This window comes from Crocuta crocuta, unplaced genomic scaffold, assembly GCF_008692635.1.
Source record: "Crocuta crocuta isolate KB4526 unplaced genomic scaffold, BGI_CrCroc_1.0 scaffold193, whole genome shotgun sequence".
Taxonomy (NCBI): domain Eukaryota; kingdom Metazoa; phylum Chordata; class Mammalia; order Carnivora; family Hyaenidae; genus Crocuta; species Crocuta crocuta.
In genome coordinates, this window is record NW_027529624.1 from 3,203,765 (window position 1) to 3,216,130 (window position 12,366).

The window sequence follows — 12,366 nt, forward strand, 5'->3', positions numbered from 1 at the left end:
ATCCTGTGTTTTTCGTGATCCTGTATTTTTAAGTGACTAGAGCTCGTGCATCAAACACAGGCCATGGGGAAGAATGTCCGGGAGAGGGAACCAGTAGAGTGTGATCCTTTACAAGCTGGGCTTGGGACTTGGGTCCTGGGGCCCCAGGGGATCCAAGCACTGGGCTTCCTCCTCCAGCTCCTTATCCAAATGGGAGAGCTTGGTTTTCAAGGATTTTTTTCTCAAACTCAGGGAAGGTTGCATCTTTGTGGTCTAGAGCCTGGGGGAGGTATTCAGAGCCACTGAGAGAAGGGCTAGGGGTGTGGGTGCACAATGGGGCCTTTCTGAAAGCCACTATGGGAAGGGCTAGGGCGGAAGTGAGACCTCTTGAGCACCTTTTGCTCTTTTCATGCCAAAGGCAGCGTTTCTTGTTTTCCTTCTCACAATCACCTAGAATGGAAACTCCGAGGAGAAATACAAAATGTCTTCTTTACTAAAGAACCTCCAGCCTTGGGAACAATGCCTGGCACATGGTGGACCTTCCAAAACAATCTGTTGAATGTATGCGATCTTCCAAAAGCTCTGCAAGGTGTGTATTATCCTCTTATAGACGAGGAAGCTGATGCTCAGAGAAGTGGAATCACTCTCTCAAGCTCCCACGGTGTGTGAGAGCCAAGATTTGAATCCTTGCACTTCATAAGGTCATGCCCAATGCATCACGTAGCCAGCCTCATCCTTGTGCTATGTCATTTATAAAGTTACCCGATTTTGTCCTGGATTCACATCTCAGTCTCTATGGGGCTCCCCTACTTTTGCGTACATGTACCACTGAGAACCAAATGTCTTGATGCTATTCCTCAGGTACCCAGCCCATGACTTCCGGATATGCTTTAATTAGTCCTTCCACAAACAAACAAACAAACAAACAAACCTGATCAGTCCTTTGTACCCTTCATTCAGAGGTCACTCTAGCTATGTGGCTATGGGTAATAACCCCAGCTGGATGATGCATCAACTGGAACTAGTCTACACTCCTAGATTACAGAATTAAGTACACGTATACTAAAATACAGTAAAACCTTGGCTTGTGAGCATAATTCCTTCTGGAAACATGCTTGTAATCCAAAGCACTTGTATATTAAAGCAAATTTCAAGAACCATTGGATCAGTTGTGATCATATGACATTCGGTGTCACATACTACTCATAATGTAAGACATTGTTCATTTATCAAGTTAAAATTTGTTAGAACTGTTTGCTTGTCTTGCAGAGCACTCACAGAACAAATTACTCACAATCTAAGGTTTTGTAAACGTACATGCCTTACGTGTGCAGTTATGATAGATCTTTGGGTATCTGTAGAAAATGATTTCTTTCTCCTCTCTCCCCTCTCCCACTCCTTCTTGGTTTCTCCTTCTTCTGACCATTTCAGTATCTCTCTTTCCTTCTCAAATCCAAGCTAGTCAAAGGCATGTGCTGTCCATAATAGAAGGGATCTTATTCTCAAATCATCAGCGATGACTTAGTTCCTACTGTGTTTCAGGACTGTCATATTTGAACACTTTCCACCTATGCCTGTTCACAACTCCTTTCCCCTGCCTACAAATATCCTTGAGCTTTGCTTTTATAAAGAAAGTCAAGTATTCTTTTTTCTCTTAAATAATCTTCCCTTCTTGTTTTATCTTCATATTTCTTCAATGAGTATTCTCTTGCTATTGCTTTTACACCCCCCTGAAACCCAGCTTCTGATCCCACTGCTTTCCTAGGTTTGTGCTCTCAAAGAATTGCTGGTGACTTTTTAAAACGTACACACACAGACACAGACACACACACAGACACACACACACATGTACATGCACACATACACATTTATCTGTATGTTTGTTCTTTCCTCATTTTGAGATCTTTGTTCTGGTTGAATTTTCATTTCACTAGAGTACATCCCTAAGTTATTCCCTTTAAAAGAGTATATGGATGGTATACCTTGAGTCCTTGCATGTTAGATAGAGCCCCTCTAAAATCAATGACATTGTGGTTGGGCAAGGGAATCCTGTGTAATATATATTTCTTTCAGCCTGAGAAAACTGTCCCAATGCCTTTCAGATTCCAGTGTTGCAGATGAGTGGTCTATTGCCAGTCTCCTTCCCTTTTTTTGGTAAGTAGCCTGTAATTTCCCTTTCTCTGAATACTTTTCAGGTTTTTCTCTTTACTCTGCAGCTCAGACTTATCATCAGATTTTGTCGTTGTATTTATTTCGTCATTAATCTTTCCAGGACTCAGAGAAACCCTTTGATCAGATGACTCAGGTCTTTCTTTAGTTCAGGAACATTTTCTTCTATTTTATCTTTAAAGTATCCCTTCTCTTCCAGTAACTCCTTTTTCTCTTTCCAAAGCTCCTATTATTTGTACATAACTCTCTTGGGTCTTTTCGTTCATGCCCTTTATATTTTGCTCACAAGTTCCTTTTCTTTTCATTTCTACTAAGTGCTCTGAGGTAATCCAGTACCAGCTTCCTTCTGGGCATACCCAGAAGACTTTCTCCTTCTCCTTTGCTTCCCTGAATGATTTTCTCTCCTTTCCACTGAACTGTCTCATTTATAGGCTTCAGGAAGAGTATGCTTCATCTAATTTTTCAGCACCTTTATCTGCCTTTTTTGATGAATCCTTTTTTCTTTCCACCCCGTGAACCAGAGGTGTTTCCCAAGTTTATACTTTTCTCTTTATACTTCATTTCTTGGGCTTTCCACCTACTTTCTCATTTTCAGTGACTTCCTCTTTGCTGATGACTCTACCTTTATCCCATACCTTCTCCTAAGCTCAAGATCACACATATAATCTGTTTCATGGCCATTTAAACCCACAGGCACTCAACATGTGTTCAAAATTGATCTTGCCTTCCTACTACACATGACATTATGTTTCCTCTGATTTTGCCATCAGGTGGAAAGGTGACTGGAATATACCACATCTGAACATGTCTGGAGAGGAATAAGACTATTAGTTTGAGGACTCAGGGCTGCTCTGTTACACCATGGACCCTGCCCAGGCCAGCAGAAACAATACTAAGTGGGGAATGGGCTCCAGGACCAACCCTGCCATCTACTGATGTGAGGCCAGTTACTTGACCTTCCTGAGCTTCAGGTTCCCTTCTGAAAAATGAATAACATCATCTGTCTGCCTCCCTTACAGGGGAGGATCACATGACACACTGATCCCTAGAACTGATGCCCCTACTCAGTGTACATGATTAGCCATTTCAAGTACCCTATGGAAAGATGAACAATGTCCTCTGTTCTTTTTCAAGTTTGTGGAGTATGCAAAAAGGATGTCCAGTCCACATGGAGAACCCGTGGGTTTGTGAGGTATTCATTCATCCTACCGCAAACATTCACTGATCACCATGCTTGTGCTAGTTTTACCAGCCAAGGAGGACACCCAAAAACTAACATCTCTTCCCATGACCAGACTTTGAAAGGGGAAGTAGAGTATATTTCTTAGTGAGCTATTGCTTGAGGCGGTTCACCTTGGGAAGGGTAGTTGTTTGCTGGGAAGGATGGACTAGGGTGTCTGGAGAGAACTTTCAGTCCAGAGAGGATGGGGCAAAATCCTCCGGGGTATCTGGAAAGGCCACTGAGCATGCCAAATAAGATAAAGAAAGGGTCCTATACTAGAAAACAGAACTTGATTGCTAAAGACCTTTCTCATTCTTTCTGTCCCTGAAGACAGTGCAGGGCTTTGGAAGAGATAAAAGTAAGACCACAAGGTCAAAATATGTTGCAGATGTGGTGTTGTTTTATTATTATTATTATTATTTTTTTTTGCAAAGAGTGGGGGCAGTGAGGAAGACATAGGCAGTCCTTGGAAATGTTTACAAAATGGTGAATCCTGGTGTGGGCCAGATGCAGGTGTAGAATGAGACATGGGGTATCCAGAAGGCAGATCAGAGGGTGGGTGCTGATCAGTCTGGGAGTGGCTTACCTACCATTCTAGAACAGGGTCAGCAACCTTTGTAAAGGGCCATGTGATAGGCTGAATAATGATCTCCCAAAGATATCCACATCCTAATCCCCAAAACTTGTAAAGGGTTTCTTATTGGAAAAAGGGTTTTTGCAGGTGTGATTAAATTAAGGATCTCGAGACAGAGAGATTATCCTGGGTGGGCTCTAAATGTCATCCCATGGATCCTTATTAGAGGAAGGCCAAGGAAGGACTAACACTCACACATGAGCACACGTGTGCATGTGTCAGCCTCCTCCTGGGGGGCCACGTGAAGATAGAAACAGAGGTAGGGGAGATGAAGCCACAAGCCAAAGAGTGTTGGCGACAACCAGAAACTGGAAGAGGCAAGGAAGGGATTCTCCCCTAGAGTCTCCAGAGAGAGTTCAGCCCTGTAGACACCTTGATTCCAGACCCTGATTTTGGGTTTCTGGCCTTCAGAAATATGAGAGAACAAACTCCTATTGTTTGAAGGTACCAGTTTGTGGTATTTTGTTGTGGGAGCTCTAGGAAATGAACACATCCATTATCTTAATAAATCTTCAAAGTAACCAGGAGGTAATAAAATCTGATCACTTACTATGTGCCAGAGAGTTTTCACTCAGTATTCACAACAACTCTGGGAGGCAGATACTGTTTTCTTCCCATTTTATACATGAGAAACCTGTAGCCCAGAGAAGAGATCTAACTCTCCTAAGGTCACACAGCTGGCACCTTGTTGAGGTGACCTTTGAACACAGGGGTCTGGCTCCAAGTTCCACCTTTTGGGCCACCTTGTGGGGTAGCTCTCTGCCCACAATGGTGCTCTTTCCATTAAGCCACACGGCCTTGGTTCCCCCCCTTCCCTCTGCACTACCCTAAGTGGCCTCCTCTGGGGTCCCATGGGGATCAGATGAGACAGAGGACAAGAAAAGTGTTTGGTTAACTATAAAGTGCAGTCCTGGTGGAGGTATAAGAATTCAAAGCAGAAGCAAATCTGCTTACCTGGCTGGGCATGGTGAGGTTGCCCTGGCCACTGCTCTGAGGTACATGGGGGACCCCAGCAATAGAAGCCACCCCCTGCCCCCTGGAACATACACAGGGAAGTTTCTAGATCCATGGGCAGAAATGTCCATGAGTGACCTCACAGATGTCCCCCTAAAGCCCCCCATCATGCTGACTCTGCAGTTGATCATTGGACTTCAAGGCATCAGTTCTTCAACCCTGAGCCTGGCTGTGAGCTCATTAGCACCTCCTCTGACCTGCCTTCCCTGTACTTTTCAAATTCAGACTAACCCCTCCCAGAATTATACAATTTCTTTCACTGTAATGACTCCTTTAGTTCACAGAGAAGTAGATATTCAGTGACCTATCCGAGGCCACATAGCTAGTGTGTTCTGTCCAAAGTACCTGTGGATTTTGGTGCTCTCAGCTCCTCCTTCATTCCAGGCAGTTGGGAATTCTGTCTGGTGGGGAGAGTCCAAGAAGAGGGAAGCTGGCATCTGAGCACATTAGCTTTCATTTCATGGTCCGGAGCCAGCCTGATCCTCCTTCTACCGATTATTATTATACACCAATACTATTGCTCCCAATGCCCTGGGGAGACCCCAACCTCAGTAAATTTGTTGGAGCCCAAGAGGCCAAGCCTGTCCTACCATTCAGTCATCCACACCCACATTTACCGAATTTGTTGAGCTCCTATGTGTCAGGGATTGTGCTAGTGCTTGAGATGTAAAGAACAAAAGACAGTCTCCACGCAAAGAAATTCACAAATTAATGGGAAGAGAGGCAAGTAAATAAATAACTGCAGCCATCCTGAAACTCACACATTAGCTTTTCATTTCTGCTATTTTCTTGTATTTCTGCTATTTTCTTGTAACAGTTTACTATTAATATTTACTTTGCATTTTCTTTGAATTGACTCATCTTTTTTTTTTTTTTTCTCATTATGTGCCAGCTCTGGGTTTATCTAAGCAATAATGTCCATGAATTTGTGGATTTAATTTGCTGGTTAAAATTTTTATGCTACATAATGTGCTGAAAGTTAACTGTTGGATAAAAAGTTCATGGGGATGCTGCCTAAAACCTGTGGGAAACAGTAAATTATTACAAAGGAGGGTGATACGTGCTATATTAGAGGTCTGCAGGCTGCCAGATCAAGAGGAAAATGCCTTTCTCCTATCAGGTCATGGCTAGTCAAGACACATTAGGGTTAATGGTTTGATAAGCAGCATCTCAAGGCAGGAAGTTTTATGGCAGGAAGCAGATAATTCCATGCTTTCACCCCAGAATCTCAAAAGCATTAACTTCTCAATGTTTCCGCTATCTGAGGGAGAGACAGGCCATTCTTGTCTCCAATTTTCTAGACCAGTTTTCTAGAGAGTACAAGCAAAGGGGACTGTGATGTAAGACCACATTTTTTAACTTTCTGCTTCCATCAGACTCAATGACAAATGACATTCCTGTGGGAGAGATTCTCATGGGTTTACGCTGGGTGGAATGGAATCCCCAGGGCTTGCATTTAACTGCAGCCCCACCCAAGAGAAAAACAGGTAAAAAAATGCAAAAGAGGATGATGCCATTATACAGATAATCTTGAGCATGCTTTAATTATTTCTTAAAAAGGAAATAATCAACAGACTCTGGGACTTTCATTATTAACAGCAAAAGCTTATTTGTAACACTCCCTTGCAAATAAATGGAATATACCAGTCTATTGGGTTGCTAATTTCCTTCCTTAATCTACTCTACAAATATTTACCGAGCACCTATTATGTGCCAAGCCTGTGTTAGACAGTGGGGTTATGGTAGTGGCCCAAGACAGACACAGTCTCTGCCTCCATGTGGCTAGTGAAGGAGCCTGATGTTAGTCAAATAATCATCCAAATAAATGTACAATGTGATGCATACTACAAAAAAATTGATACATGGTACTGGTTTGTAACAGTGGATTCTGATTTGGTGCTGGAGGTCAGAGAAGGCTGCACAAGAGGAGGACAATAGTAGAGAACTAGGGATGTAAGGCAAGGAAGTACTAGTTGCTCTTCATTAAATTTCTTCCATGAGCTGGGTGCTGTCTTAGTTAATCTTCACAGCAACTCTCTTAAGTGGGTATTGTTATTCCCACTTGGTGAGAGAGGAAACCCTGGCACAGAGAAGCATAATGACTTACCAAAGGGCACATAGCTGCAGAGCTGGGAACCAAACCCAGGTCTATGTGACCTTCACGCTGTGCTTTCCTGCTCAAGACATTCTGCCTCTCCAGGAAATGCATTAAATAGGAAAAAATACTACCAGCTGTATTACCAGCCATAATTTTGCAGCTTAGAATTGTGGTGTCATCTCTATCAACTCCTTCAATCATCAGCACTGGCAATGGTCAGGCTGGGCAAGTACTGGTGGCTCCATTTTGCAATGGGAGAGCCAGGGCAGAGGAGTGAAACATGGCAGAGGGAGTCGGAACATAGAGCTCCCTCTTAAGGTAAGGCTGTGCAAACCTCTGTTCAGCTTTCAGCATTGCTGAGTCTGACACAGGAATGAAATGCCATGCCATGACCGAACTCCTAAAGCTTTCTGCCCTGAATTCTGTTTTCCCCTGCTTACCTGCCTGGGTGCAAATTAAACAGCTGCCAGCTCACTGGTATGGAACACTGCAACTGGTTTGTGCTTTGCTGAACTGGGCTGAAATTGCATGGGCTGCAGTTGGCCCAGGGTGGGGGTGGGGGACAGGATGAGGAAGCAAATGAGATGGGAGTCACAAGAGTATGTCTTGAGGGATAAAAACTACAGATGACCAGAGCATTGCCGTGCAAGATGGACCTGTGCCTGAGTGGACAAGGACGCTACTGGCCTTTGAGAAGTGCACCATCGGCTGCTCTGGTTTCTGTTTCACAGCTCTGCAATCCTTGGCATCTTACACCTAAATGTTAGCTAAGAATCGCTGGCTGAGTCTCACCAGAAATCGCCAGAAATTTCTGTCCTCATCCCCACCCTTGGAAACCTCACCACAAAGAGTTTTGTAATCCACCAAGAACCCTGCAAATGGGAGGAATTACACCTTGACCTCAAGTATTTACTGTTTTCATTACCGGCTAGGAGTCTGGGCGTTACAATTACATTAGCTGGACAGAATCCTGGCTCTCCAACTTACCAGCTGCATGACCTCGGAAAAGCTACTGAACTTTCTGTGCCTCAGTTTCTTTATCTTTCAAATGGAAGCAATAATATTAATGATAGGAGTGTTATTATGAGAATAAAATGCTATAATGTGGGTAAAGCACTTAGCCGTACCTGGCCTAACAAACACTTGATAAGACCTAGCCGCTATTATTAGTTATTGCTTCTATTTCTTTTCTTTCTCCCTCCCAACCTCCTTTTTCTCTCTCTTACTCCCTCCTTCTATAAACTGTTTTTTGATTGTATAAGGCACTGAAACTACAAAGACCCGCAAGACTCAGTTGCTCATAGTCTTGTCTGGGGTCCTATAGCCAGAAAGTGGACTAGCTTGGAAGACTCAACTAGGGTCTTACTCTTTCCTCATGTCTCCTTTTCCTTCTTCTTACTCCCCTGGTAACTAGCATGATGCCTTTCCCATGCACCTGCTCAATCAGTGCTTGAAGGTCCAACTAGGTCATGGTTAAGAGCATAAGTCTTACAGCAAGACTACAAGGACTGGAATCCTGGCTCTGTCGTGGATGGGCTGTGTGGCTTTGGGCAAATTACCTAACCTCTCTGGGTTTCAATTTCCCTACCTATCAAATGGGATTATGATAATGTGTTTACCCCACAGGGCTGGGTTGAGCTTTAAAGAATCAATAATAAAATCCTTCTATTAGTACCTGGCACATAGTAAGGGCTACTTAAGTGTTAGCTATCTTTATTGTTGTTGATGGGTCAAGGCAGGACCAAGGCACAATTGCTATTTAAGGGTTTCCCAACTCCTTTTCTCATGCATTTTCCTTTCTCCGGCAGATGCCTTGGGATTCTTGGGCAGAGATTTAAAGTTCTGAATAGATCTGCAGCAGAAAATGCTTCTCTCCCTCCTTTCCCCTTTCATTCTCTTGAAGAATAGCTTTCTTTTTTTAAATAGAACAATAAAGCAAAGAACTCCTTACCTCACAGAGAAGTTTTCTCTCTAGGAGTCCTCCCTTCCTATTTTCTCAAAGGTTGGGTTTTTTCCCCCCCTTTACAAGTATTTCTGAAGGAAAATTCCAGAATAGGAAGGAAAACAAATGGGTTTTCAGGTCTTGTCATTCTAACACAAAAAACCTGGCTTCCCTTAGGCTACAGATCTGGGCCCTAAAGGCTGTTTAGGAGTTAGTCCTATTATCCAGGATCTCACTGGATTGTCCCAAGGATTCGTAGGACCAGAACTGTCTCCCATTATATAGGTAAGGGAGCTGAGGACCCAGTGAGGTGAGGAGCTTGGTCTCAGTTTCCAGCAGAGGCTGAGCCCCCAACACTTCTGTCCTGTGGCTCCCTTTTTATGCTAGCTGAGCTTCTCATAGTCACTAAGGCCTACCTCCTCCTTTGCTTCCTCCTGTGACCACAGTTTATATTTCCTGAATGCCTGGCCTGGGAGTTTATGGTGCAGTGTGGGATCCTGAAACAGGTCAGTGTGAGAAATAACAGACCTGCAGCCTCAGTTGAAGATGCAAGAGGGAGTGGTGGGGACTGTGGTGTGCACATTTGCCTAGTTTAACCTGGACAGGTGCTCCTCAGCACCTGCTACTTATGCTGTGGGAATGTGGACTCAGAGCTTCTGGTGTTTCAGGAGAAGCTAGAAATCTGAAATTTTCTGAAAGTACGTGAATCACATTTAAAAAAAGAACAAGAAGAAAACAAAAGTGTTGAACTCACAGCATTACTTGCTTTTTATCATCATAAGCCCCCAATCCACCACCTAATAGCTATTAGCCTTTGGTACTAGTGTCTCTGGGGGAAAACTCAACCTCATCTTCTAAGGACTGTCCTTGCTGGGCATGAACTTTGGAGGCAAGCTGCTTGGGTTCAATTCCCAGCAATACTATTTATTCACTAACTGTGCCACCTTGATGTGTTGCTTGAACTACTTGTGCCTCAGTTTTTTTTTTTTTAATCTTTAAAATGGGGATGATAATAGTATCTACCTTATAGGGTGTATGAGGGCTAAGGGAACCAATATATGAAAAATCCTCAGTTGTTTGTTAACCTTATTTCCTCTTTCTCAGGTTAAGTATTTCAAGTGCCTCAACTGTTCTCCATACTCCATGGTTTCTAGGGCTTTCAACATTCTGATCACTCTGTTTGGAGGGTGAGCCAATGTGGCTCCCATGATCCTGGTATTCCCATTCTTGCATAATCCCTCCCCACCCCCAAGTGTGGGCGGGGCCTACAAAAAGCTTTACGCCAACAGAATATGGCAAAGGTGACAGGATGTATGTTATTATGTCCATGTGACCACACTGTATAAGACTGCAAAGCCCATTTTCGGAGGAGATGCTTCCCTGCTGGCTTTGAAGAAGTGCCACACAGTAAGCTGCCTGTGGAGTCACATGGCAAGGACCTACAGGTGACTTCCGGCCCATAGCCAGAGAGAAACTGGGAACTGAATGTGAAAAACAATCACGGGAACAAAGAAGTGGATTCTTCCCCAGTGGAGTCCCGGATGAAACTGCAGCCCTTGCTAACGTCTTGACTGCAGCCTTGCAGAGGACCCAGCAAAGCCAAGCCTGGACTCCTGACCCACAGAATCCATGAGTGTTCTTTTAAGCAAGCCACTAAGTGTGGGATAATACTGTCGTACAGCAACAGACAACTAAAACGGTCAACTAGTCACAGCAATAGCTCTCCCACATTCACCCGACATTGGAAACTCTCTAATGAGAGAATGGCTTACTTGAAATAGGGTTCTGAAATAAAACAGCATATCACAGGGGGAATCATTTGCACGCTGTAGGAGGTGTGGTCCTGAAATAACATCACAGCTTTTCTAATTGGCTTAAGAGAACAAAGGAACCTGTTCATACAAGAGCAGGCCTTGAGCATGTACTGTGCAGACCCTGGGCTGAATGTCATGAGATAGAGGAGTCATGTCACCCTTCAAGGCAGACCTGCTCTCTGGCTCCAGGAATGACTACCAGGGGCAGGTGATACTTGCAGCTCATCTGTTTTCCTCCTAATTCTCTTCCCTCTTTGTGTAACTTTTCTCCTTTAAAGAGGAGTCAGAGGAACTAAGAAAACAACAAAACAAAAAACAAAACAAAACAATAACAGGTGGACTCACCTGTTACCACTGGAGGGGGATGCGAGGGACCAGACAGTGCTTCTCTGTGTTATGGAGGGTTAAGCCAAGACTCCACGGCTCATAAATAAAAAAGCCTGAGTTGAACTGTGCCTTCCAACATTAGTGCAGCACTCTTTCCTCAATTAAAACCTGCCATTTTTTCACTTGTGAGGAGTAAGAGGTTGACATCGTGGAGTATTGGAGCTATATGCTGTCAGAGGGCTCCTCCTTACTTTCTCTTTGCTTTTGGGCAGATGAACTTACTTCTCTGAACCTTAGTCTCCTTACCTATTAAATGAGGCTAATGACACCTGCTTCACCAGGAGTTCAGGAAGGCCAAGGGGATAACATACAGAAAGTGCGTGGCTCCAAACAAGAGGTAGAGAAGGATATGCTCCTACTATTATGTTCTTATGGGAATATTTAGCTCTCATGCATCCCATCATGAATGTGATCATGAGAAAAACATCTACTGAGCAGTTAAATTGTGTCCGACATCTTCCCAGAAGGTGCTTTCTTAGATGAAAAATATCTAGCAGAAGTTTTACCCATCTGAGAAGTCTTCTCTGGTTACCTTGACCAAAGGAGTTCCCTGGATGCTCTCCACTCCCAGTAACTCGGTTTTATCCTCTTCGTTGCATTCACAACTGAAATGGTTCATCTATTTGTTTCTATGTCTACTGTCTGTCTCTGCCATGCAAATACAGGCTCTAAGGACAGGGACTGAATGCATCTGTCTTGTTTGCTGCTGTATCTCAGCACCCAGAACAGGGCAGACCCAGCATGGGTGCTCAGTAAATAAGGGGTGAATGAAATGACAGAACCTGTCTTGCTTTTTCCTGTGAGAATTGGCCTGAAGGAGAAGGAGAAAGCCAAGGAATCTAAACCACTTCAAAGAATAAAAAAAAAAGAGAAAAAAAGAAAGCATTCTAGCAAAACACAGTCCTATTTACTTACTGTGTACTTTCCATGTTCCAAGTACAGTGCTGAGCCCTCAAAATAGGGTATTTCATTTAATTCTCACATTGGCCTTATGAGTTAGTAGCTCTTAGTGCCCCCAATTTATAGATGCAGAAACTGAGGTCCAGAGAAGTGAAATCTTCTGCATAAATGCATACAGTTAGTAACAGGTAGACTTGGAGTTTGGAA

At 43.6% G+C, this 12,366-nt stretch overlaps 1 protein-coding gene and 1 long non-coding RNA gene across 3 annotated transcripts in view; one reads left to right on the forward strand and one right to left on the reverse strand.

The window, feature by feature from the left end:
- LOC144229923 (uncharacterized) overlaps window positions 1-4,363 on the forward strand; it is a 6,997-nt gene extending 2,634 nt beyond the window's left edge. The window contains exons 2-4 of the long non-coding RNA XR_013334659.1: window positions 434-568; window positions 2,082-2,133; window positions 2,919-4,363. This is a non-coding gene — a long non-coding RNA (uncharacterized LOC144229923). The remainder of the gene's footprint in view (window positions 1-433; window positions 569-2,081; window positions 2,134-2,918) is intronic.
- Window positions 1-12,366, reverse strand: part of SYN3 (synapsin III) — a 416,215-nt gene that overhangs the window by 210,128 nt on the left and 193,721 nt on the right. The gene's annotated exons all lie outside the window — the stretch shown is intronic.